The 27,576-nt window shown below is 37.3% G+C and overlaps 1 protein-coding gene across 3 annotated transcripts in view; it reads right to left on the reverse strand.

Annotated features, from left to right (window-relative positions):
• Nucleotides 1–27,576, reverse strand: part of GALNT1 (polypeptide N-acetylgalactosaminyltransferase 1) — an 86,467-nt gene that overhangs the window by 47,868 nt on the left and 11,023 nt on the right. The window contains exon 2 of one of the 3 annotated variants that reach the window (XM_015618155.3): nucleotides 13,275–13,444. The exons of 1 other annotated variant lie outside the window; for it this stretch is intronic. The gene's annotated coding sequence lies outside the window, so the exon portion shown is untranslated. Of the gene's footprint in view, nucleotides 1–13,274; nucleotides 13,450–27,576 lie in introns of all 3 variants that reach the window. One more of the 3 variants, XM_015618154.3, reaches the window with a different exon arrangement.

Below are 27,576 nucleotides of genomic sequence, written 5' to 3' on the forward strand. Positions count from 1 at the left end.
AATCAAGTCATGACACCGCTCTCGTACTTAAAGAACACAAATGCTAATAAATTTAAAGAAAACTAACAATTCTTTCAATTTCATACATCATGAAGTTGAGGCCTGTGAGACATTAGGCTATAAAACAATGTGAAACACACAGAAGCACAGTGCTTTGGGGTCCTCAAATTAGCAAGACAACAGGAGAACCACAGTCTAGACCTGCCATCCATAAAAATATCAACTATATCAAGTGCTTTAGAATGCATAGCCTGGCAGTATATCTGCCTCTAACAGAAGAAAATTCTTTTTCCAGCTTAGTGAAATGTCAAAAAGACACTTTGCAAACCCTTTGAATCCTTTGAGGGTTCAGGAAAGTGATGAAAAGACAGTGATACAAAAGTTCAACGCACTGTTTTCCATCAATAAGGCCCTTCCCTGTACCTTTAGATGAAGGCTCTCATTCCCTTGGGCAGTCTACCATCACATGAATTACGCTGCATTTTTACCACTGCTTTTATGACAGCACTCCCCCTGTCTGCTTCCCCAGTGAAGCAGAGGGGCCCAGAAACTCCAATGAAGCAACTGCTCTTAGCATACCAGAGCCCTGACCCAGAGCTCTGGGAAAAGGGCTCTGCCATCCAGGGCTTGGATTGTGGTCTTGGTTCCTCCCTCTGTTGCTGGAGATGTGGTGGTGGCCTCAACCACAGGAGGAAAGCTCTGCCTGAGCACTGCTTCTTCAGTGGAAGAGGCTATGGAGCAAAGTGTGCAAGGATGAATGGCAGGTGGGTGTATTTCCACAGAGACCTTGAAGTGCCACGAGTCTGAGTCCCGTGATGCAAAAATAGAAGAGAGAGCTAAGCATTGCACTCAAAGGATAAGTGGATGGAGACTTCCAAGATGGGGGCTGAGAAAGACAAATCCAGGAAACTGGCAACTTGTGGCAACAGAAGGAAAGCCTGCAGATGTGCCCTTCCAGAACAATTATACTGCCTGGGATCCTGCTGAAAGGCTGATGGATACACCTAAGTTACATTTCCCAAGCATGTGAGGAGGTTCTCAGATAATCCAGGATGTACAAGTTGAAACAAAGCAAGAGCAGCTACAAGAATGGCACCTTAAGGATAGCATAAAAAAAAAAAAAAAGGCAAAAAAAGAAGGCTGAGGATAATGTAGGTCCAGTGCTTGGCACAGCAAAGGTACTCAGTCCCTTTTTCACCTCCTTTGTTATTGCAGCCTAGTGCCAGAGTCTGCAAGAATGAAACTTCACATGCAGGACAGACAGACTGGGTCAGGGATCTCTTAAACCACTTGGACATGTGCAACTCCATGGCACCAGAAAGGCAGCATCTGAGGGTGCTGAAGGAGCAGGCTGATCTCACTGCAGGGTCATTTTCTATCATCTGTGAAAGGTCTGAAATGGTGATCCAGAGTTTCCCAATACTCAAGATTAGGAAAAAAGTTATCATCAAGTAGGAAAGGAGAATCTGGAGAACCGTCTACAAAGTCAGTCCCATTTCAGTCCTTGCAAAGATTATGGAAGAAATCTTACATACAAACACATAAAGCTGCAAACCAAACCAAAAAACAAACAACAAAATAAAGCAAACCCAACCCCAAACGGATTACCACAAAACAAAAACCAAAAGGGGAACAGGCAGCACAGATACACCAGAGCCATACTACACTTGAACAATTTGGCAACTCAGTTCAAGGAGAGCATTGGTTTGGTGAACAAAGGAAGAACAGTGAATGATGTTTGCATTAACTTCAACAGGGACTGTGACAGTCTTTCAGAGTACGTTTTCAGAGCTTAATGAGATTTAATCTAAAGAAGTGGGCTACTGGGGGGATGGACTACTAGTTGGACCACCAGGCTTTGTGGGTTCTGACCAGCCGGAGTCCATCTGACAGACTCAGTCCAGCTGGTGCCAGCTGTCTGAGGCCAAAACTGGAGCTGATGCTTGTTAGTATCTTTACTGAGAAGCTGAGGGACAGGACTGAAAGCACGCTCAGCAAGGTTGCCGGTGACATCCAGCTGGGCTGGAGCATGCAGACAATACCCTGAAACAACGTGTAGGAATGGATCTGTGTGGCCAATTCAAGGGACTTCCAAAGGCTAGAAAAACAGGCAGGTTAAAACCTCAAAAATTCAGTAATTAAAAGGTAAGAATTTGCCTTCTTAAAGGCCAAGTTGGATGAGGCCCTGAGGAACTTGATCTAGCTGGTGGCATCCCTGCCTATGGCAGGGGTTTGGAACTAGAATATGACCTTTGAAATTCCTTCCAACCCAAACCATTTTATGAATCTGCGATTATTATCTATATAGGCTGGGTACTACTACCATGCTAGGAAGCTACTCTGCTTCCTAGGAAACCTTTGGAGCCTGAGAGCAAATTCAAAATGAATCAGCAGTGTGTTCTTATAGCAAAGCAAGTCAACTGCATCTATAAACCAGCCTAGCAACCACAGAAATAATCCCCAAATGCACAGGCTTAATAATTGCATTTACCTACAGAGTAACGTAATAGAATTGAAGATTTTTGGAAAACCAAGTATTTTTCATCCCTTCAAAATATTGAATTATAGATTACAAAAGCCTTATACCATGGAAGAAAAAGAAGTATTGAAAACACCTTGGAAATAGTAGGAACAAAGGCTGTACTTTATCTTGAATAAAGTGAAAAGAGGAAAAATGGGTACATTCAAGTCTTGTTACTTCTGAAGGTCAAGTGAATTTTTCTTCCCTGTGACAAAATCCATGATACATTTGACACTATAGGAAAAGGTCATCTGTAAAATTACTGCTCATATAAAGAGCATTGTTTCACTTAACAACCTCTTCTACAAACACAGTTGGCATGGGAAAGAAAACTTCCTCTTTTTCAGTATAGCATACAAATACTCAGTCATTTTTATCTTTGGATCAACTTTATCTCTGTTTATACTAGTGATCAGTCTTCAATACGACTTTGTAGCAGACTTGACAAAGGACTTCATTGCTGTTATTCAGCTAAATTAGGATTCTACACTGGATGCAGCACGTAACCAGACAAAGCTGATGTAAAGTTTGTTTTTCAGAATTTCAGATATGAATAAACAGAAGCTGGCACAAAATAAGGGCTCATCAAAATCCTGACACAACATTTGCTATGTTTAAGCTATTAATATCAATTTAAACCAAACAGAAAATGATTAACTGAACAGCATCTAAGGAAAGATTGATGGCCTACACAAAACTGAATTTTCAACTTCTCAGTTTACTTAGTAATGAGGGAGAAAAACTGGCATACTGTAAGGTAACATATTAGGCATGTGTATGGATTTTTGAGCAAAATTCTAAAAAATGGAGCCAACGCAAATCGTTGTGAGCATTGTCTACTTCTGTATCTCTGAACTATTAGTGAGGCCAATCTCATTGGCTACATCCTTCTTTTAAAACAGAAGTCATGCCAACACTACAATTAGGTTTGCTATTGGGGTGATGTGTTTTGTTTTATTATTATTTTCTTTTTTTATTGGCCCATGCTCTAAACTGGTTCCAGTGCTTGTTTGCAGAGTTCATCACCATCAGAACACCAGTAAAAAGGTCACTTTGAGGATAAGTAAAGCACTACCTTTCAGTGCTATGAAAGTGATAAAAAAATCTTTCAAATTAGGCAGCCCATCACCTGTGGAAAACAGGTTATTCTTATCCTTTTTCACAGTAACACAATCGCATCCAGTAAATTTCAACAGGCAAAAATAATATTAACGGGTTTGAAGATGCCAGACTTCTCAGAAGTTAATATAAGAGAAGAATATTTCATGGGGCTATGCTCATTTGATGGATTTTGAAAGGTTTTAGTATTCATCTGTTCAGTACATTTAAGCAAGTAAGTTCTGAGGAGGTGATGAGAGAAAGCAGATCATACTAGTTTGAACAGTATGAAAACAATTCATTAAAAGCAAGCCTTCACTTCATAAAAATCTGAGAAATATAGGTCAGTAAAACAAATTTGTATTCTTCTTGCTCTGTGTAGGAAGACTATACTTCTAATTCATCAGAAGCAATTTTTTAATTCGTAAGTCAATTTTTTAATTGGCCATTTGAAAAAAAATGTCAAATGTGTTTCTAAAAACGGTGGGTCTTGGAATAAAGGCAGAATAACAAACATAGAAGTAGTTGACTACAGTTGAAAAACAAGGATGAACTTCATACACAAAGGCAGAAGCTATTGCTTCATACCTCCTTTCCTACAAATTAATAGAATGCATCGTTGTACTCACAAAAGTAGAAGCTCTCATGAGGTTAAAATCTCTCATAACATAGAAAAGCAATACCAAAAATGGAACAACAGTTATGCACTCCAACTACAATTGTGTCAAACTGTTCACAACTGTATGGAACTATGTGACTATGTACTTGAACCTCTGATTCTCCCTACTTAGAATCACAGAATCATAAAATACTTCCAGTTGGAAAGAACCTTTTTACTCAAGTAGTCTTTACTTAACCTCCAAACTTTTAGGATTAGTTCTAAATACTTCTACATAGTATGGAAATAACCTTTCTGAATTGAAAAAAATTGGCTTTTTAAAAGTTTGGCTTTTAAAACAAGTTCTTTCAATTAATGCAAGAAGGTTAATTGAAAAGACAGTGTTCTTTTGGTACCTACAGTTTTCAGGAACAACTGTAGTCATTGAACTTCTGAAAACAGTTTATAATTTTGCATATCAGTGCTTAATGGTTTCTCAAATGAGTTTGTAAACATGCCAAATTCCATCAATACAGCATTTTTGAGAATGAAACAAAAATATCATTTACACAACAGCTCAAATGAAAACCTTTGAAATCACTTAAATTACACTTTTTCCCAGTCATAGTCAGACCTCTTTAGACTGACTTTAAGAAAGCCCTGTCTTGCTTGCAGGAAGAAACTGAGGAGGGCAAGGTTTCAAAGGACCAGATGAACAATATTATAATCCAACAATAAAAGTTCAGACCAATTCAATGTGCAGATTTTGGATTTATATTCTTTTTTCACAACTATCCTTTTTTGCTATGCAAGAAAAGGAATAAATTGATCCAGGAGAGAGATGAAATATTTATTCAGTATCAGAATATCACTGTAAATATTGCAAGAGCTCAAGAGGATAGCTAAAATTTGGAAATTAAGAACACAATAAAAGTACAAAGACTACTGCTGTCATATAACCAGCTGAGATTCACTAGATGTCTATTCTATGACTTTGAAGTGGATTTCAAATGTCTGAGGCAACAACTTCATTTCTCTCTTGTTCTACAGGTCACATAAAAATTATCTAAAATCAGACATCTCATTCAGGGATTCTTCACACATTCCCATTCTCTCAACCGCTTTAAAATCTAAAATATACTCCTCTTACATCCAGTGAGAAATCAGAATATATTACTTCATATTGCCAATCTGATAACAAAAAACCAACTATAGATCTTTTTAAAGAACTGCTTCAAATATTTGGAGTACATCATTAGCCCAGGTTAACTGCAACACATAAGGAAATTAATAACATCCTGAAGCAAAGAGAAGTAGGTGTTTGCATGGGCATTAATTTATTGGCTGTTACAGTCCTGGCAGGTAAGTTCAAATCACTAGTATTCAAATCTTTTGCCTCTTAGATTGAACAGCAGAATTGCCTCTTGTGACAGGTGCAGAATAGGCAATCCTTATTGGAAAGCAGATTTATAAGCCAAAAGACAGTTATTTCTTTTCCTGAAACAATTGCAGTCTTAAATTGGGTTACTGCCACCTCAGATGCTGACTGAGAGCAAACATTCCTCTTCCAAACCATAGCTGCTACACATGCACACTCTGGGAGGGCTACTGAGGGTGCTTGACTAAGAGAAACAGCCAGCTTGAGAGTACAGGCAGTATTTTCATTACTGAGTATCAGAAGCAGCATGAAGACAATGAGCAATTCATGAGTAAAAAGCTTTTGTTGTTAACAGCAGCAAGAGATGATTTAAACACTAAGCTCATAAACCCTTGACATGCAATAATTAATGGCTGCAGATGCATCAATAAGACCTATTTGAGCCTTCTGCTACCCTTCACAGCAGCCTAGAAGGCTGAAGTGGACTAGAACCACTGGCATAGTTTTTCTTTTTGGAAGATTCACAGATGGTGACCTAGCACTTAGCTTTTTCAGCACAGCAACACTCCTGCCGATCAGCATCTCAGAGCTATAAACTGACTCCAGTCTTTAATAACTCCCTGAAGAGCTGTGTTAGCTGGTCTTTCAACCCCAACACTACAGGACTTTTAGAGAAAATTGAGGTCAAATCAACACAGGTGTTTTAGGTGAGGACCTCCATTTTGTCAAGAAAAACAATTTGTCATGTGAGGTACAGACTGTGTAAGTTTACCATTACTCAGAAGAAACAGCTTAAAACGAAGTAATTTTAGGCTCCCTATTGGATCTAAATGGCCTTTTAAGAAATTAAAAGCTGAAAATTTATATTGCAGTGAAGTAGTGTCACAGTAGCAAAGATTAGGCTATTAGTACACTATTAGCTGTCTGCAAGGAAAAGCTGTAAACACCTCCACATGTTTTAGGTACTCAGTCTTGTGACAGGATATAACAGAGCCTGCCTGAAGGCTTCTTGCCAAAAGCAGCATCATCTGGCCTTACAAGGCACAGGTTGCCTAAGAAACAAAGCATGCAAGCAGTCAAGAATTTCTAATAATCAAGAATTTATACATTTCCAAAAATTATTTAAAATAACTTTGCAGGTGCCAGTTCAGCTGTAAGTAGAACACTTACAAGTCCTGATAGGACTTCTTTTAAAGTTAAAATTCTTTGTGAAAAAAATTGAATTTAGCATTGTTAGCAAGCTTCTTTAAGAAATCATACGCACTAGATTAGACTATGTGAAAGTAAAGCCACAGGAAGCTGTTTCATATTCTCAATGCTCATATTTTCCATCTTCATTTACAATGTTTCTGCATGATTCAGAAAATCAAATTGTCTTCCAAAATATTTTAAAAGTCCTACATTAAAATGTCCAACAGAAAACTCAGAATTTACCAACTGAGACTGAACTAAAATGGATACGATCCTTATCAATAGGTCACTCTTCAAACAAATGTGTCAAATAATAGAATTTTCTGCAGATTATACCCTCTTCAGTCTGCACATGTCAACGCTCAAATGTCAGGTAGCATTTGCTTTTGAAGTATTTTGAGGAAATAAGCAAATTCTTCTAGGAAACAGTGATGAACACAGAAAAGGGGGTTTCAAATTGACTCTCTATACTGCTTTTAAGTTAGAAGAGAACTAGAAACTCAGGTGTCAGTATAAAAGAATTACAGACTTCAAGGAGTAATCTTTCACTACTTGAAGGTCAGGTGAATTCACCATCACAAAACTAGCTACATATTTTTCATAGACAAGAACCTATGCAGGCTCTGAACAATCAAGTGAATAAATCTTATTCAAGACATTCTTGACACCTTCTTTGTACTCTGTAAGAAATTATTAAATCTTTCAAGCTAAGTCTCAAATGTTCAGAAATATCAAATTTCCATAAAGCTTCTGATTATTTTTTAGGTATGTATCAAAGCCACAAGCTAGAGTGGAATAAAATTGTTCATTAATTCTTCAAACACTTTTAAAGATGGAAGAAAATTACAAAGGCAAATAGCCATCATTCAGGATGAATCACTAATGGGCAAGAATTTGATTTAAAGAAAAGCCAAGTCAGCTAATTAGAGGAAAAAAAATATTATAGAGGAGACTTCTGGATACATTGGGTAAATTGCAGCCAATAGATTCAACCATCCTTATGCGAGCAAGTGCAGAAATCTCTAATCCTGAAAACTTTTTAATGTAGATTAAAAATCCATCAGGGAAAATTGTAGAAATGCCAAATGACTTGGAAGAACACTTTTTCTCTGCCTTCAGTATATGTGGAAAATATTCAAAATAGTTTTTTAGAAGAAAAGCTTTGAAAAAGTCACAGATAAAGAAAAATTCATCATACGTGCTAGGGCTATAGGGTGTTTATCATAGAGAAGCTGGCTGAATTCTGCCAGCACAACAGAGTAACAGCAGAACTTGCTGAAAAATCAAGAAAAGGGAAATATCAAGTTAAAAACTGATGAAAGGATAACACATGTGACACTAATTGTGAAGACTTGAAGAGTTAGGATATATAATTTGAAAACATACAGATGACAATCACTTAACGTGGTGGGTTCTACTGCTGCAAGTAAAATGAAGAATGATATTTCAAGTAGAATGAAGAATGGCAAAGAATTCAAACAAATTGACAAGTTTTACTTGCCATTCCTTTAAAAGTAGCACTGCACATAGTTTAAAATAAAAAACAAAAAGTACCACAGCTCATCATGTCTAAGGAAACAGTCAGCAGTTTTGCTGCTAAACACTTTTTGAAATGCAGAGAAAACATCAGGTCTTCCTCCACAAAAGTCTAGCAATGAAAACAAACAAACAAAAAAATATCAAAACATGCATTATTTTCTTTCTCTGGAAAGAAAAGACTGATCAGATACAGAAAAAAAAAAAAGCTAACATTTTAAAATTTTGAGATACATGGAATTTTTGCAAATTTTCTCCCAAAAGCTTGTGCTCCTTTGTTTTATATCCATAGGCAAACAAAAAGTCTATCTAGAGAGCAAAAAGGCTGTATTTTTAGAGAATGCCCATATAGCTTTTAAGCATACATTCCCAGATAAGCCTGTTCTCAACATCACAAAGCTGTGTGCTCAGCAGGTAACTTCTGCTGCTAACAACTGTTTTGTACTTAATTAACGCACACAGTATTGCACTAAAGAGAAGAGTCTTCACATCCATCCTTCCCTTTACCCCTTAGACTCACTTGTTTTAGATGCAGTTTTTCTTAATTCTGTCTTTCCAGAGATCACTGGCAACACAAATTTGAGAAACACCACACTTCTAAATCCTTTGTTTCAATTGTTAATCCACTAAAATGTACACATGGTATAAAAAGAACAACAATGAGATTTTCTTCAACCATGAGACCCATGAATTTTTCCATGTAACATTTATTTCTAAAGTAGTTAGTATGCATATTTTGGGTTCTACACTGAAGAGGTGAACAAAAAGGAAAGAACTCTTAGATAAGCTAAAAAGGCAGAATGATAAATGCAGAGTTCTGGAAATCCTTTAGAACTTGAGAACATTTTCAAGACTGGAAATTCAAAAAACAAGAAGAAATTGATAGGGAGAAGCTGCTAGAATAGTTTGCAAGGAGACTGATAGAGCAATTGCTCTTCTTCAGGACTAGAATCCTGAATCTTTGTCCATGTGGCATCTTGGTCTTCAGCACCAGTACTGATATCTCCACAGGAACTGAGCTTAAACTAGAATTCAGACTTCAGGTGAGCTACAGAGGTTTATATGCTGACCTGTGATGCCTATCAGGAGAGAATTCACAGAGGTATCAGTGCTGCCCATTTTGAACAAAGGCTGGTTTCACACTGAGATATTCTCACCACAGAGCTCTACTCTCCCTTTCCTTTTCAGTGCCTTTTTCCCTTTGCTATTCAAACAAGCAAACTATCCCTTACTCTGACAGGGAGCAGCTATGATCAATTTGTGTCCCTGTAAGCAGACGCCCCCTCCTACCCCATTGCTCCTACATCTGCATCTCCTAATTTGCTACCATACCAACAAAATTTAAGATAACAAGTAATGTAGAGACAGGATGGAAAACAATCTGCTGCTGTTGGGCTCAAGACTGCAGAAGAGGAGGAGAAAACTGCCGAAGAACCCACCTATCTAAGAAGTGTAAGTATCCACCCATCCATTAAATATGTGTCTGTAACTGTTAAAGTAGACAAATATGGGCCAAATCACAGAGATTTTAATTGATCATGCACATATTTCTTCCCAGGTTTCAGCTTCATTGAAATACATAAAAACTTACATTCAAGTTCACATTTGGTCAAAAGCAGCACTACGGAAAAGATAAATTGAGAGAAACAAAAGTTGTATTCTATTAATAGCTTCAAAAATTTGCACTTTTTTTAAAAAAAAAAGAACAAACTGATCATGCTTTGAGTTTGTTTATGGGAGAAAATTCTAAAAAAAACAAAAAACAATAAAACTTAAAAATAAGTTTTCACTTAGGCCATGGAAATTATTTAAACAAGGTCATTTTCAAAAGAAAATGCTGCATTTTCATTATTCTGTAATAAATGTTTTTCAAATGTTGCTGGATTTTATTTCTTAAATATTTCTTAGAAAGAAAAATGGCAGATTTGCTCAGACATGAAATTTCAAGACTATACTTTAAAAGCTAGTGATTCCAAAACATGTTTTTCATCTGGCCCAACTTGTAAATTTTCATCCTAGTTTAACAAATTTTAAAAAAAAAAATCATATCAAGATTCAGAAAATGCATCAGTAAGGTAAAAAAGAAAATAAAACTTAGATTATTTTATTTGCCGTGCTGTACACCAATCAAGAGCAATCTGAAGAGTGTGATATGCAATTTGAGGCAGAAAGATTATTTTGTGGAAGAATTCACTTGTTTCTCCAGTTACCTGTAAGTGTAATGATAAAAATTTTCTGCATAGTTTGCATAGGGAAAACAATGAGCAGAACATTCAGTATGGCAGGTATGCATCAGACTTCAGTGAATTACTTAAATTTATTTAAATACTTTGGTGCTTATTGCTTTGTTTTCCTTTTTTTTTTTTTTTCACGCCAGAAACTGTCAGGCACTTAATGAAAAAACAGCTAGTGTATTTAACTTGACATCAAACAATTTTTGAAGGTATAAAGCTTGTAGCAATTTGATCTTTTACAATTCAAAATTAATTCCTGACTGGTAGCCAAGAGACAAACTGGTCACCATAAAAAAGGTGAATCTGTCAGAAAATATTAAAGGAAGGAATATGATGGAACTGTTTTGGAAATTCAACTATTTACACAATTGATTGAAAATCACAGAATTTAAAAAATAAAATCACTGTTATAACTTAAATCAGAGATCAGATATTTTAAAAACATCTTTTAAAATTCTGTGTCCCAAGACATTTAAAATGACTCTTCAATAGCTTTTCTGAAAGATTTTTATCTTCCCTGAAAGCTCTAGAATTTTTACAAGAAGAGTAGATATTCCTTAGAAGCCAGGCCATGGATGAAGATTTATCCGCACACTATTACTGTGTAAGTAGCTGCTACTCTAACATGCCAGCCTTCTGCTCTGCCAGCAAAAATCTACACAGCAATGAAGAATCTTAATCAGAAAACTGACACAACTGAAAAATAACTAAGAACAATTGTGTTTATTCAGCCACATCAGTCTCTCAGTGGAGACTTAGACTAATCAGGAATTCTCCCCAAAAGAAGTTTTTTCTACTTAAATCTGTGATCTCATTAAACCCAACATTGCTGACCAACCACAGAAGAGGTGCTTGGGCTACCATGAAAAAGATCAGTGAACATACCACTTGAGTGGCCAAAGGAAGAAAACCCAGAAATAAAAAGTTTGCTCTACTTTTTTTTTCCCTCGATTTCTTTTCTTAGCAGTCTCTACTACTGAAGAGTATTAGGTAGTAATTTTGAACATCTTCCTCTCCTCTAAACTGATATGTGTTCCAATTATAGCTTTGAAGCACTCAGTTTAAGAGTACATGTTAGATCTTTTGAAGTTGACTGGAAAAGGACCCACTCAAACATGAAACACACTCTTCCCATTTTACCATTCTGAACCTGAACTTCAGAATTAGACCCAAAGAGTCCTTCAGAACTCAGTCTTTGAAAAGTAATCTATGAAAACTGCTAATAGGTTCAGGAAAGAAAAAAATCAGAAAGAAAAATTAGCATAAAATGTCATTACCAATGATTCCAAGTGCAGGACACCATTCAACACACTAAATACAACTGGACTGGTTAAACTGTTCTGCCAAAGGAAATGGTCCTGTCATACCACATCTTTGCCTGTCCCATTAAAATTTGGCTCTCCATCTTGCTTCAGTCAAGCTCAAAAAAAGTGTAGGAGATGCTCACAGAGGAGGCTTCACAAATACTCAGTTGTTAAACACCTCACTGCACAGCCAATGACTACGCAGTGGCAGTTTAATAAATCATCTTTTGTCTGACAAGGATGCTTTAAGGGTACTGTGTTTGTTGTAGAAACACAGAAAATAAAACTCAGGCTTTCTTAGGTCATCTGGATGGAAAGTTGATCTGAATTCTAGTTCACTGGACTAAATAACTCTTTTCAACATATACTGAGAGGGTAAAGGTGAATTTAGGAAAACTAATAATGAGGTCCTTTATCCACTTGGATGCTATACTTCTCAATACTCAGAGAGAACCACAATAACAGTTTCAGTAGGTCTGCAGTAATATCTAAACAGATTCTTATGGAAACTTGTTTCACAGCTGCAGAAAACTGAACTGTTCCCACAGGATGCTGAAGAAACTTTAAAATATGGCATATGCATGGGGAGTATTGACCCTGGCTGGATTCCAGGTGCCCACCAAAGTCAGTGTCCTATCCCTCCTCAGCTGAACAAGGGAAGGAAAATATAACAGTGGGTCAAGATAAGGGCAGGGAGAAATCTCCCACCATCACAGACAAAACAGACTCAAGATGGGGAAATAGTTCAGTTTATTACCAATCAAATCAGAGTAGGATGAGAAATAAAACCAAATCTTTAAAAAACTTTCCTCCCACCCCTCCCACCTTCCAAGGCTCAACTTCACTCTCAGTTTTCTCAACCTTTTCCTCCCCCTAGCAGCACAGGAGAACAGGCAAGGAGGGTTACAGTCAGTTCAGCACATCCTGGCTCTGCCTCTCCTTCCTCCACAGAGGGAGGATTACTCACACTTCTCCCCTGCTCTAGCAAGAAGCAGCTCTTGACAAACTTCTCCAACCTGAATCCTTCCCATGAACTGCACTTCTTCATGAACTGCTCCAGCATGGGTCCCTTCCATAGGGTGCAGCCCTTCAGGAGCACACTGGTCTAGCATGGGTTTCCTGTACAGTACCCCAGAGTCTCTAGCACTGTCAGTGATGGGCTTGGCCTTGGCCAGTGGCAGATCCCTCTGGGAGATGGCTGGCATTTCTTCCATTGGACACAGGGGAAGTTTCTAGCAGCTTCTCAGAGAAGACACCTCTAAGTCACTAGCAAAATCTTGCCACACAAACCCAGTACAATCCAGTGACAAAGCACACATGCAGTCATTAAGTGTTCCCTTTGCTCTGAAACACACCCAAAGCAGGCAGACCTGACCAAAGCATTAAAAATTCCTGGAATGCATTTCGTACTCACCTCTTCTGCAGGTTTACAGCCATCTGGATGGTCCACTAGCACTGGTGGCAAAATCCTGACACATTGCTGTAGAGCACCTGTGGCAGGAACCATAGAGCAACAGACTGGCCTAGGGCATTTTGACATGAATGTAGAAGCAAAAGAGGTATTCCACCAGCAAGGTCTTAAGGCTGTCCTAGAGGAAAAACAGAAATTCAGATAAGTTCCTAGCTAAGTTCTGGCAGAGCTTGAGGTGGAAGGGGAGGAAAGTTCCCCATTTAAGATTTCAAAATCTAAAATCCCATGCAAGGGAGAAGGAGTCAAAGACTGTTTCTAAAAAGAGGCAGTGAACTGTGCTTGTGAGGAAAACAACATATGCAGGGAAGAGTGGAGAGGTGGAACAAGTCATCAACATTTTTTAGCCTTCCAGATGATATGATTTAAGTGGGAGGACTGCCTGTCCTCCCAAATAAGCTGTTATCTATTTTTGAGTTCTATATATGTCGTCCTCTATCCAATCATGAATACTTAGCACAACAAACTATGAATTGTTCTCAATAAGGCAAGAAAACAGCCTCCTCAAAAAACAGCACACATTCACATGAGCAGCTCCCCAGATGATCACTCTTTTGGACTAAATCTTCCTATACATATTCTAGTTTATAGATGTAGGGGTTTTTACATTCTTTCATCCCTCGCCCACGAGTTAAACATTAGCATTTATAATGACAGCTTTTGTAAAAAAAAAGGTGTTATTACAGTAACACAGATTTGACGCTTAAGAAGCAACGTTTTTTCACTTATAGAAAAAAAAAAGTGACACCTGAAAAATGATGCCTGAGCCTTTCCAAGTCTTATCTGTGAAAACTTTAGCAATACTGAATGAATTCCTTAAAATCTCTGCCTTTGCCCAGTTAATACAGCAATGTCTGAAGCAGCTGAAAAGTAAAGAATGTGTCTTTACAGTCAAGAAAGATTTGAAATTTGTCTTCCCTTAGTTAATATTTGCCATATATTATTCAAGCTTGTATCTTGCATTTGCCATATTGTATCTGAACTTACTAAGCAACTCAAGTTTTGTGCTCTGCCTGTTTAAACTGTTACTTCTAGGTATCTGTCCAGATAAACTTTATAAAAGGGAGGAAAAAAAACCAAAACAAACCTGATACTGTGGTAACATGACAGTATGGAGGAAGTACATGGTAAAGAAGGCTAAGATTGGCAGAAAAGGTGTTTGTCAACCACCTAATTATTAAATATTACCCCAATACTGAAGCAGGTAAAATAAGTATAATATTTGGCAGTTTGCCTTTTTTTTATACCAAAGTAGAAGGCGAAAATGTCTTGGATTAAGGTCTGATTATTAATAGAACTGGCTAAAGATCTCCTCAAAATGATACTAATTTTTACCAAACCTGGAAAAAATAGGGAAGTTTCAAAGGGCCAGAAAAACATGATCCAAGACATATCCAGCAGGAAACCTAATAGAAATGTTTGTTTCTTTTCTGAACATGTTAATATAAGAGATCATGATATAATTCTGAAGAGACCCAACCACCTTTATCAAAGCAAATTAGCTGTTGCCTTCAAGAGGTTAAACAGATTTCCATTATATATTTGACTAGTCTCTACACACTGCACTGTAACATGCAATACACATACAAAAAATACTCATATTTGTGTTGCTTATGTTAAAACAGCGCTTTGCATAGCACTTTTCTTCACTAAAACTCATGTGTCTTACAGAGGTGGGTGGAGAACATGATCCATTTTTGCTGATGGGGAAACAGATCTGTTACTGGCCAAGTGGCTGGCAAGTTTGGGAGCAAAGTTTCTTCTATCTGCTCTAAGGTTTAAACTGAAGCATCTCTCTGTACATCTCTCTGGTTAGATGAAGATCCTTACTGTAGTGATTTTGCTAATTTATATATTTCTTCAAAGGATCCTAAAATTCAGGCTCTTTGTTCAGTGCTGTCCAGACACTGACTATAAATAGTCCTTATAAAACACAAAACCAAAAGCCAAACAGTGAGATGAGGACACACAGGGAATGGCCCATGTTGCCATTAGTAAGCAAGGCACAGCTCCCAAGGGCAGATGTTCACTTATTTGTAGTGAGCTTTCACACACTTAAAAGCTTATGATTTCCCTTGATCTTTTCTTTGGGTTACAAAAATGCCAATTCAATCATTCCTTCTCCACATAGCACCTTTTCTAAATCATCAGTCCTTACATTTCTGAGGCAAATTAAGTGTGCCTACATCCTTCTTGAAGTACAATGGCCAAAACAGACACAGTACTTGAACTTCACAATATAGAACAAAGCAACAGGTTCAACTCTACATCCTCCAGATTATACCACCAATTAGTCATGCCAATACACACCTTTTCTTTGTCAACCATACTGCAGTGTCAGCTCTCATTTTATAATCCATAGTGAGGAACGGGATGGCAGGAGGAACTTAACAGATGTTCTCTATATTTTATTTTGACCTAAATATAAAGCAATCCACTTTTTCTTCTAAATCAAATCCTATTATCCAAGGCCACCTTTCCAACAATTAAGATTTTTCTGAATTGCCATCCCACCTCTGTGTAACTGCATTTATTTCCAAACACATCTTGTCTTTAGATTTCATAACTATATGCTAATTAGCCAGTATGAACAAAAACAGTTAGCTGAAACAATTATACAAAATCCCATACAATATGCTTTCTTTGCTGATAGAGAACTACTGAAAAACCTCTGGCTACTGTTAACCTAATGAGTTTACACACATCCTAAAATAGCTTTTTTTATCTAGGCCATATTTCCTTAGTTTGCTCTATAACATGTGGCTTTCTGCAGTCCACAAGCTTCCTGTTAAAAAGGATATTACATTGCCTTGATTATGCATTTCTGATCTTCACAGAATCATAGAATGGTTTGGATTTGAAGAAACCTTAAAGTCCATCCAGTTCCAGCCCCCCACCACAGGCTGGGACACCTTCCACCAGAGCAGGTTGCTGAAAGCCCCATCCAATCTGGCCTTGAATACTTCCAGGGACTGGGCACCCATAACATCTCCAGGCAGCTGGTTCTTGTGCCTCATCACCCTCACAATAAAGATCTTTTTATATCTAATCTACCCTCTTTAAGTTTAAAGCCATTATCCATTGTCCTATAATTATCTGTCCTTGTAAAAAATCCCTCCCCAGCTCTCTTTTAGCTCCCTTTAGGTACTGGAAGGTCTAAGGTCTCCCTGGAGGCCTCTCTCCTCCAGGCAGAACCGCCCCAAATCTCTCAGCCTGTCTGCACAGGAGACTCACTCCGGCAGGTGCACATTCTTTCTTTGCTGGAGGCCCAGAGCTGGACACTGCACTGCAGGTGGGCTCTCACCAGAGCAGAGCAGGGGAGCAGCATCCCCCACCCCCTTGCCATGCTGGCCAGGCTGCTTTGGATGCAGCCCAGGGAATGCTCATCCTTCTGGGCTGTAAGTGCACATTGCTAGGTCAGGTTGAGCTTTTCATCCATCAAAAACCACTCCCCACACAACCTGCATTTGTACTTCAGGCCAATTCCCCATCCCCCCACCTCCTGCTTAACTACTGAGCATGATGTTCTGTGATATTCCATACCACACTTCTGGCCTGTTTGGGTCAGCTGAACTGGCCATGCTCACACCCAGATTTTTTGCACACCTCTCACCATCAAGAGCGTGAGGCACTAAAAATTCCTTGTCTTGGAGTAAGTCCTACATGGCAACAACTAAAACATCAGTGTGTTATCAACATAATTCTCATACTGAATCCAAAACACGACTGTAGCAGCTAGTAAGAAAAAATTAATTCTATCATAGCCAAAACCAGGACATCACTCAAAAATGAAGAAAGGTTTATTTGAAACTTATTTATATCTAAACAGATTTTAACCAGTCAGTCTAATATGCTGACCAGAATCACAGCCACAGTGTTTGTAGAGTGCAAAATATAACTCTCATATTCAAGCAAGTGCCTATACTGAATAGTCTCAATAATTGCATTCCTATTATGCAGAGAACTTCCTTCTGATACATTTTATGTTAAAAACAGCAACAATCCTGCAGAGCTATCTATGCCCAATGAAATAGCTATCCCTTCTTGTCACACCCCACTCATCACTTTCACCTCTTCTTAAATAAAATATGGATTGACTGTATGATTCTTTAGCCATGCATTACCTTTCCAGTCTGTCAATTTCTTTTGTATTCGGTGAAACATCTCCCCACCACACACACACACATAAAGTCATGCATGTGCCACAGAATATGGAGCAAACTCCACTGCATCCACATTTTTTTCTACCAGCTCAATACAGTAGTGTGACCTTGCACAAGGTCAGAAAAATCAGCACAAGAGACTAAACAGAGGGGCATTAAATTATTAGGGTGCCATTAAACTCTAGAGAAAACAGATTTGTAACACTGAGAAAACCACATCATCTTCCTGTTATTCCTGAAGTGACCAAAAATACATTAAAAAAATCCAGAGTGTACAACAAAACAACCACAGTTTTGTTCCACAAGTCTCTGCGGCTTTATTTTGTACAGAAAGACAGCAAGGAAAAAAAAAAATAATCTGAGTAAATCTTTCTTAACAGAGACAATCCAAAGTTTTTTATTTTTTGCTTTTTTTTCCTGCATGCAATTTGTCTGGGAAAAAAAAAAAAAAGATTCATAGGCATCATTTATAATAGAATCAGCAAAACCATAAAGACAGGTATTATGTTTAACAGCTGTTAAGTACACACTGCTATCATATTATCTCCCCAAAACTTAGGAAGAAACTGTCAAGGTAACAGCTGCTTTGATCAGACTGACATCTAAAGTGTATGTCATTACTTTTCTTGGCCTTCACTAACAGGTTGTTCACCAACCAAGCAATGATTCTGGCACACACACAGCCAGGCAAACAATGCAGCAGCACCTTCCTCTCACAGGCCTCCTGCTGCCCATGGGGACAGGGACTCAAAAACAACACAAGCGGTGTATGAAAGGGACCAAGAGTGATGGAACCCACAGAGGTATTTTGAAGTAAATATGATTTGTAGAAGTCAACTCTAAAATGCACCCCAGCCTGTATCCCCAAATCAAGACTACTGAAAAGCTGTTTTTTGTGTTGCTTGAGAATACTACACTGCTGGAAAGCACAAGAAAAAAACAAAAATATGAGACTGTCTACCGCTTTCACCAGTGAAGTGTATACTGTCATATTCCACATCATTACTAAATCCCTTTGAACTGCAAGAAATAGTTTTTTCATAATTCAAACTACCTACACAGAATTGTTCAACTCACAAGAAAAAAAAAAAAATAAAAGCAAGAAGAAAAAAAAGCTATTTTTCATAACCTCTCAACTGCTTTCCAGAAAGACAAAAACCCAAATTATTCACAAATGAGGAGAAGCACTGCAGGTTTGTAAAGATGACAGAAATCTTTCTAACTATCATGATTCAAAAACATTAGTAAGGCAATCAGCAAAACCAGTTTATTTTTATAGCATTAACTTACATCAGCTTTAAGTAGGAGCACAGAGCATCAATCCAGGCATGCTTGCCTCCAGTGGGACTATCAACAAAGAGTTGTGTGTTGACTGCTGCGAGCTGGCAGACACCCTCTGCACCTTCTCTTCAGCCACCGGGAAACACTACCCTCATTGTTTCACAAGTATGCAAAGCAACCAGCACTGGTGTGTATGGAGGATGTGAGCCACAGTGAAAAATGCATTAGACACCTCTCAGCTCCTTCAATTGACAAAACATTCACTATGAAGGAATCCAGAAGTCAAAAAAAAAAAAATTATGTTTGTGTCAACTAAAGTTTTTTGTTTGCATTGTTTGTTTATAAAGAGTAGGTAGTGTAGTTTCCCAGTAATGTTTCCACTGTAATAAGCTATGAAAACATAAAGACTGAGCTGTACTTTGTTCTAAAATCTCCACCCTCCTATCCAATTTCAACTCCAGTCTTGTCCTCTCACCCCCTTGCTGGGTAGAGCTCAGGTGGGACCAGCAACAGATGCACATCCCCAACACATTTCCTGTGTAAAGAGCACTGACTTTGGACCTCACCCACAACTCTTCACAAGTCACATGAAGCTCAGGAGACATCAGATGGTTATCACTTACCCTAACAGATCAAGTCATCTTCCCCAAAAGACACGAGCATTTCAACAGCCTTAGATTGAGCAGCAGCAACCAGGCAGAAACATCAGCCCCTTTAGCATACAAACCAGCAGTAACCCCAGCTATCCATGTGTGTGCATAGCCACATACACAATGTGAATTTCTTTACTCAGCTTTTATAAATGTGGCTCAGTTTCCATTTTCAGAATACCGCTCTTTGCCACAAAAAGTGTATATAATATTAGCACCGGCAAATGTATTAACGAGGGGCCCTTCAGCTGAGGAAGATGGGGCTTTAGCACTTGTCTTCTCTAACTCCTGAGAAAAGACTAAATGTTTCCAGACCTCCTGAGTAAAAACATCCTATTTAATAATGAATGCAAAATAGCTAAATACATAACTACATTAAAATCAATGACAGCTGCCCTCATAAATTTTACATTCTGTAAAATTGCATGCCCTATGATCAATGATTTTTTCAACAGCACACAGAGGGCTTCAGAAGAGCTGTCTGCTTTATTCTAGGTTTAATATTCAAATGAACAACCTGTAACCTCCTTTTCTCTGATCTGATGCAAAACACCCAGGTAGTAGTAAAGCTTACAGGTGTGGATGGCGTGGGAGAAGAGAGTTTAGGGGAAAAAAAATGTATACGAGTTATTCCCATACTTATTTCATTCATTTCCACTAATAATTACTGTATGTACTGTTCCATTACATAATAATGGAACTACAAATGAAATAGCTACAAATATTTCCCATTACCTCAGAGATGACTGGAGGGATGCAAAGTTACAGACATTCAAATATACTGTTTTGATGATGCTTAAAAGATCACAGCCTCTGCCTTCTATGGGCCAAGAAATCAGTTTGCAAGTGTTAACAACTGCGGGATAATAAAGTTACAGCAGCTCTATCCAAAATGCAAAGAAAGAGAATTACAGAATTGTTCTACTTCAAATCAAAGGCTTAGGTTTTTTGACTTCACACACACAGAGTATCATAGCAGGAATGATAGCACATCACTTAGAGTGAGAAAAGTGGGAGGGGGAGGTAACCAAGCAAGATCCTAAGACTCACCATTCATAAGTGCCAGTACTTGAAATAAATCAACCGGTAAATTTGCAAAAGCAAATGTCACATTTACACAATGCTTCTCAACATTTACAAAGGGCATCAATGATATTAATATTTTCTCACAAAGATAATAAACAAAGTGCTAAGTGGTAGAAAATCCCCAAAGTAAAACCACTGCTCCACACATCTAATTATGTCTCTTTGGACACTGAGAAATCATTTCTTGCAGCACTCTGGCAGGAGACAGACCACTATCTATTCAGCTCCATAGCTTCTTTGCAAAAGAAATATAAACATTAGAGTTCTAAATTAAATAATTTGTGGCTGTATACAGAGCTAAAAAGGCTGTTTGTATATTTACTAACTTAGGAACCAAATGAAGCTATAAAAAAACCCCTCACAAATCTAACAGGAAGTAGTTTCTTGCACTATGTAATTAGCACTTGTTAATCAAAGAGGAAAATGAGAAAATTGCATTCTTGTCCACAAGATTTTCCTAAGTCTTATATTATCACACATTACAATATTAGCCCCCAGTAAGTAATGGAAATCTTAGAGACAGCTGCTTAAGAGGTGAGCAAGCATATCATAACTCCAAAGTCCAAAATAACACATTGCTTATTAGGAGGTCTTTAACTCAGGGAACAGTTGAGTTTACAGTACACAAAAGTAGACCTTTAGAAAAAAGTTACCCTAGGGCACAGAAGTAATACAGACAACCTCCCCTAGAGAGAGAAAAAAAAAAAAAAAAAAAGTCTGGCCTAGGAACTCAGTCCTTTGAAAATATTAATGTTCTATTTAAAAACAAAATTTTGTGGTGAGGGAAATAAATAGTGAAGAGGGAATGGTTTTCTGCCTTCTGCCAGATTTAAAGCTTTTCAGTATGACTGTCTGTCAGTGTCAACAGGAGAAAATATACCCAAACCAACAAACTGCTTGGCTGAGCATATGTCTTCATGCACAAATACTAACCCTCCCACAGAAATTCTAGTTTCGGATCTATGCATCTGCCTCCAGGCAAAGCTCTGCTGCTTGCAACAGTATCTGAAATTTGGCTGAGCTGACAAATGACTAGCATTTCTCACTTGCAAAAGTAGCAAGATCACTTTAAACAACAACAGCAACAAAGTATTCTGTTCTTCTAAGTAAAATAAAGCCGGCAAACTTTTTCTGGCTTCAGGTGAGATAATGGTCCCTAATTCAGGAAGTTTTGTTTAACATGGAGGAACACAGGAAACATTACGTTATCAAGTTTCCAAAACAATGCATTCAGTTAGTAATACACATCCCAATTTTTTTCTTGTCCCTTTTTTGTAAAGTCACTAACTACTTTCAGGTAGTTGAAACAGAATCCCGAGAGCCATTAACACTGTCAAAACAAGGATGAGGAAACTGCGACAATAACCCAATGAATTAGCTTTTCTAAAAAAAGCACTGCTGTTTTAATGCAGCCTTTGGCAATGCAGCAATCCAGCCCACAGTTTCCCAAATCATGCTGCAAACCTTCAGGTTTCTTCCTAGAAATATCCCATTTCATTTGATTTACTAATTGCTGAGTCAGTCAGCTGTTTGCAGCATTTTGCTTTTTACAAGCACAAACCCAAAAGGTACTTCAGTATGCAGGAAACAAGGTATGCAGTTTACATAATACATCACTCTTAAAACAAGCGAAAAGAAAAAAAAAAAAGTTAAGAATGCTGAAAATCAGCACTGCAGCTCAAGGACTGCATAATAACACCCCTAGTCCTTAAGCGTTTGCTCTATCCCCACACTCCTTTCTGACAACATCAGAGTTGAGTACAGATTAGAGCTAATTTAGCACAGAAATATACTGCAATTGAGAAATTTTTGCAATCAATTTCACAATACTTGCCTAAGGAAGGGAAAGAATGCCCAGGAAAAGACTACTTCAGCAGTAGGGGCAGACACATGAAGCCAATAACCTAATTCTTAAATTTTGAGAGTTGCCACTCTCTTACACTAAATCTCAACATGCCTGTTATGAGGTAATTATATCTTCTATTTTCTCCAATTCTGTAGTGTTTGTCAGTTATTCTAGATCAGTTTTCCACCTCAATTTTACCAGGCCTTTAGAGGTGGGCCACAAACATTGTTAATTACATCATGAGGAAAGGATTATTAATCTGCTGTTTGGCAGAATGCTTCACAGAATGAGAAACTTTCATTGCTGGAAATCTCCATCAGACATTCAGATATGAATTTGACTATTTAGCATTTTCAATAACTGGCAAGACATGAGTTGCTTGCCTGAACACCTGACTGATTCAGGGTTGAGGAATAATTCTTGCTTGAATATTCCAGAAAAAGATGAAACAGGAATCTTCTATACAGAGGCTCATCTTGGTGTACATCAAAAGCTATATTAAAATATGCAAAATGTTTAAGTTTCTAATCAGCCCCTAAAAATAAAATTATTTAAGATAAAATAGCACAACAAGTAGGCTAGGGACCTGCTATGCTGAAGGGAAAGTCAGTATATTGAGAACTATTACTTACAGAAGAATAAAATCAGAACTTTTTTTATAAAGTGGGTCTGCTATGCTATAGAACATTTCAGCAAGCATCAAAACGAAAGAAGGCACCTTTTAAAAATACAATTAAATGTAAAGCAATTAAAAAATTACCGTACTACTTTTGTTCAGTCAACACTGAATTATATTTATTCCTTTAGACACATGGGGAAAAATTTTGGAAGCACTATACTGTCTTAAATCACTTATCCCAAAATTTTTAACTTGTCATGCAGCAAAGCAAGCAGGGAGTTCTCAACATTTCTGCCAACCTCACGACAGACCAAAACAAAGCCTCCCAACTCATTCCGCTCTCAGCTCAACTGTTTGACAGAGTTAAACACTTTGCAAATGACACCTCAACACTGGCTCAGGTGGAAAATGTCAACTAACTTTTTTGTATAGGTTAGAAAATGTAGTATGCTTTTTATGAACTCAAATTCAACTCATCACTAGTAACTAAACTAGAGAAAGCAGTGCCAGCTCAAACAGCATTTCTAAAACCTTCCTCTGCAACTGAAATCCTCAGGCTTGCAAATTCCTTCCTGTGAAACTCCCACCAAAACAGACCATCCATTTTTCAAAATACCTGAGCTGAGTTTCCATGATGATAGATGAACATTTAGCTTCAATATACTTTGATACAAAATTAAGAAGAATCAACTTATAAGTAGTAGTTCAAGTGCTTCATCAGCTGTGAAAGAATAGCAAGTGCTGAGAATGGGTATTTGCTTTGCAAGCTGGAGTGTTCTACAGACCAAGAATGCTCAAAGCAGTGATTTGTCAGCATTGCTCTTAGATTTGTACCAAAAAGTGTTGCACACTTCCAGAAAGAAAGTTCTAAATAAACTCTAAATAAAAATATGATGACTTAAATACCATCCTTCCAGCAAAAGCCTTATCAACCTTCCATATTAATGGGAAAATTACATACAGAATGGAAAATTAAATTTGATTTTCCAAACCATAATCACATTCAGCTTATTCATCGAGAATGAATACGGCAAATAAATTTGTAAAAAACTTATTTTCAGTGTTATCTTCAGCACATGAATGTAAAAGAAAATTACAAGTATTTAAAGAACACATACATCTAACTTCTTATATATGGTCCACAGTTTGGAATATCATATAATTTTTTGCTCAAGAGACATCATATCTTATCCAAATACATATACTGTCTTTCCCACCTCCCCAGAAATTATTCCAACATACTCCAGGACTATATTGGTGTGCCCTATGCTGTAAATAAAAGCAGACAATGTACCTATTCTATATTTTACTGGGGCATTTAAACCCATCCCAGATCTTGCAAAGATCCCAGTGGTATTTTCCTGGAAACTAAGTCCTTTGTCAAGAGTAAATTTTGTCCTTGTCAGAGTCAAGAGGGGCAGGAAGGAAGAAGGTCAAACTGATTTCTTCCTATGCGAAACTGGCTAGACAGGCAAACCATGCTAGTCAAAACCTTTACCTATCAATATGTAAATTGTCCCCAGTCAATACTTTCACATTCCCTTCACAGTTCTGGATTTGCCATCTCTTTTACTAATTACCTTGCTATACCTCTGTAACGTCACTATTTGACAAAAGAAAGAGTGAAATATTATTTAGCCACTGAAATATTTTGTTAGCTTCTAGAGCAACACATTTTATTCTCTCTTGACAACATTTCTGTTCCCTTTTCCTACAGGTTTTATGTTGCCCAATACTTGTCTTCCTTTATTTTGAGCCCCTGATGAACACCTGCCAAAGCCTCTAATTCTGACAGAACACAAACTACTTTTATCTACTGAAAGATGCTCTGTAGCATCACTCATGCCATCCAATCCAAATTCTCCTCAATCTCAAATATTTGCTCCTTGAGGTAACTTGCTTCCGCAATAGTTTTCCACAAAGCAATGTCTCATTATCAGATTTTGGTTTATCTTTTAGAAGCAGAGGCCAAGCCTTTAACTATTTACAAGTTACATACTGAAATATTTCCAAGCTGAGGAGACAACAGAACAGTTTTTCAGTATTGAGACCCAGTGATTTACTTATAATGCTTTGAAAAGTATGTCAATGACTCATGAACATCATCAGAATGATAGGAAATTTTAGTGTAGCAGGATGTTTTATATTACATGCAATTTTGAATTTTTTTGCTAACATGCAGTGTAATCCCTGTTAGAAAGACCACAATAAACATATAATTCAGATACCATTACCAAGAGATTAAAAAATAGTTAAAATGCACCTTAAGATAACCTATGTTTTTTCTTAGGATTTAGTAATTTCAAGGCTTGAAGTAACCAACTGCTTTCATGATTACACTGGTATGTGCCAAGAAAGTTGCTATTTATATATTACATGTACAAAACCCAGATAATTCAGGTAAAAACTGAAATGAAAGTATAGGGGACAGCAATGTTAAAAATATGCTCATTCTTATACTAAATTTCACTTTAATAATAGTGAAATCCTTAAATTCCTATCAGCTAGTAGCATTCACTCAGAATAGTCAAGAATATTGTTTATGTTCATATTTGCAATATAAAATGTCTCTCTTAATAGTTGCTATGACATTACAGTGTAGAAAACATGTCTACTGAAGAAACAAGGTCATAACTAAGTATCCAAAAACTGAATTTGAAAGTATTTATTAAAATTTTGAACTTCAGAAAGTTGTTTTATTCATGTTCTCATACCACTCTTCTGTACAAGTATCTGTCACAGTTAAGAAATCTCAGCTTTTCCAGTAAGAGTAAGGTACCCAGTTTAATTTTAGTGCAGGAAATATTAGCACAAAGACAGTAAATTAAGATTCTTTCCTTCCTTTTCCTCATGCAATTCAGAAAGCAAATAACCTAGGTTATCACTTGCCTTAATTACATCAGTTTACATACTTTACATGCATGAACAATACATTAATCTTCTCATCTAGTCTATAGTCTGCTCTCCTGTGCTATTCTTTGGTTTTCCAATAGAGGAACAGGTGATGTCATACTTAAAAAATAGTCACTTTATCAGCTAATTGTCTCTTCTACAAGAAGCTTTCAACTATTCCCATTATGAATAAAAGATACAAAAATAACTCCTTCCATAACTTCAGACCAAACAGTTCTTAAGCAAACTGTGGAAACTGTTTCAGGGAGAAGAAACACGATCAACCATTCATTAATATAAGCAGAGTAGTTTAATTTTACCACTATGCTCTTCTAATAAACTACCCTGTAGCAGCAGCTGGATACTTTTTTTCCTAATTTAAAAGGACCAGCTGCAGTACCAGACACAGCAAAAAAAAAAAAAAAAAAAAAAAAAAAAAAAAAGAAAAAAAAGAAAAAAAGAAAAAAAGACTGACAGAATGTTGGTGCTTAGAAATAAATTATGGTCTACCTGCAAACAGATCTTGCTAAAACAATTTATCCTGCCCAATTTATCCTGCCTTGTGAAAAGCAGAACTTTTGGGTTTTTCTCCCATAAACAACAATAACCTCAGCACCTTGCTGCTGCTGTCCCTCACAAGCTCTCCTTTACTCCTCCATCTCCAAAATATCCATTCCCCTCACAATACTATGACATCTTCCCTATGTCTCTTAATTACCAAATCATCAAGGGTTTGTTCCAAGTATTTCAGGTATTCCATCTGGCCAGTGAAAAGCAAGGCTCACTGCTGAACTGGCAGGCTAGAAAACTACAGGTAATTGTTAAGTTGCCTTTCTTCAATTTTCCCCAAAATTGTATCAATTTCATATTTTAGGGATTTTTTGCCCATCAAGTATTACTAAAAGCTATCTACAAATTGGAGCAGGAGAGTGGTGGGGGCACAAGGTAAGAATGAGGGAGGGCTGAGGGTGAACAGAGCAGATCAAACTGTCTTGAAAAGGCAACTTCTCCTCTCCAGCCAAAATGATTTTTGTTGCCTGACTGGGGCAATCTTCAAGAAAAAAACACTATTAGCTTTTACAAAAAGGATTACCACTCATCAATATTACCACATTTGACATACGATCAGAAACTGGACAGACAAACTGTGGGCAGGGAACAGAATCCCAGCCAGTGGTGGTACTCCCAGGGAAATGCCCCTCCCATCACTTAAATCTGGACATTTTATCTATACATATGCAGACAAAGCCAAAAGTTTTCAAGTTTTGTGCATTCACTTTTTGTGTATTAAAGTTTCATCCTTAACTTTCCTCTTGAAATGGCAATGTAAAAAAAAAAAAAATAATTATTTATACGTCTTAAGTTTTCTTTTTGAAGCTGAACAGAAAACAATATTTCTTCCATAAACCTTAATTTCCAGTGAATACAAAAATGTTCAGACATATACACAGTTTTTACACAGAAGTGTTTTAAAATTTCCCTAGTCAACACACAGTTGACTTCATAAGCTTGGAGGCTTTTCATTTATGTTCCTCCATAAATATTCAAGTTTTTTTAAATATTTTTGGCTTTTTACGCCTCCATCTGAAACAAATCCCTTCTGGAAAAGGAAGATAATTCTTCAACAAGTATGCATAAGACTGACTAAACTTTTCCACTTCCAGCAACCACCAAACGAGCTAAACTTTTTTCCTCAAAACCTAAGACTTGC

Source organism: Parus major, chromosome 2 (genome assembly GCF_001522545.3).
Source record: "Parus major isolate Abel chromosome 2, Parus_major1.1, whole genome shotgun sequence".
In the NCBI taxonomy this organism is placed as follows: domain Eukaryota; kingdom Metazoa; phylum Chordata; class Aves; order Passeriformes; family Paridae; genus Parus; species Parus major.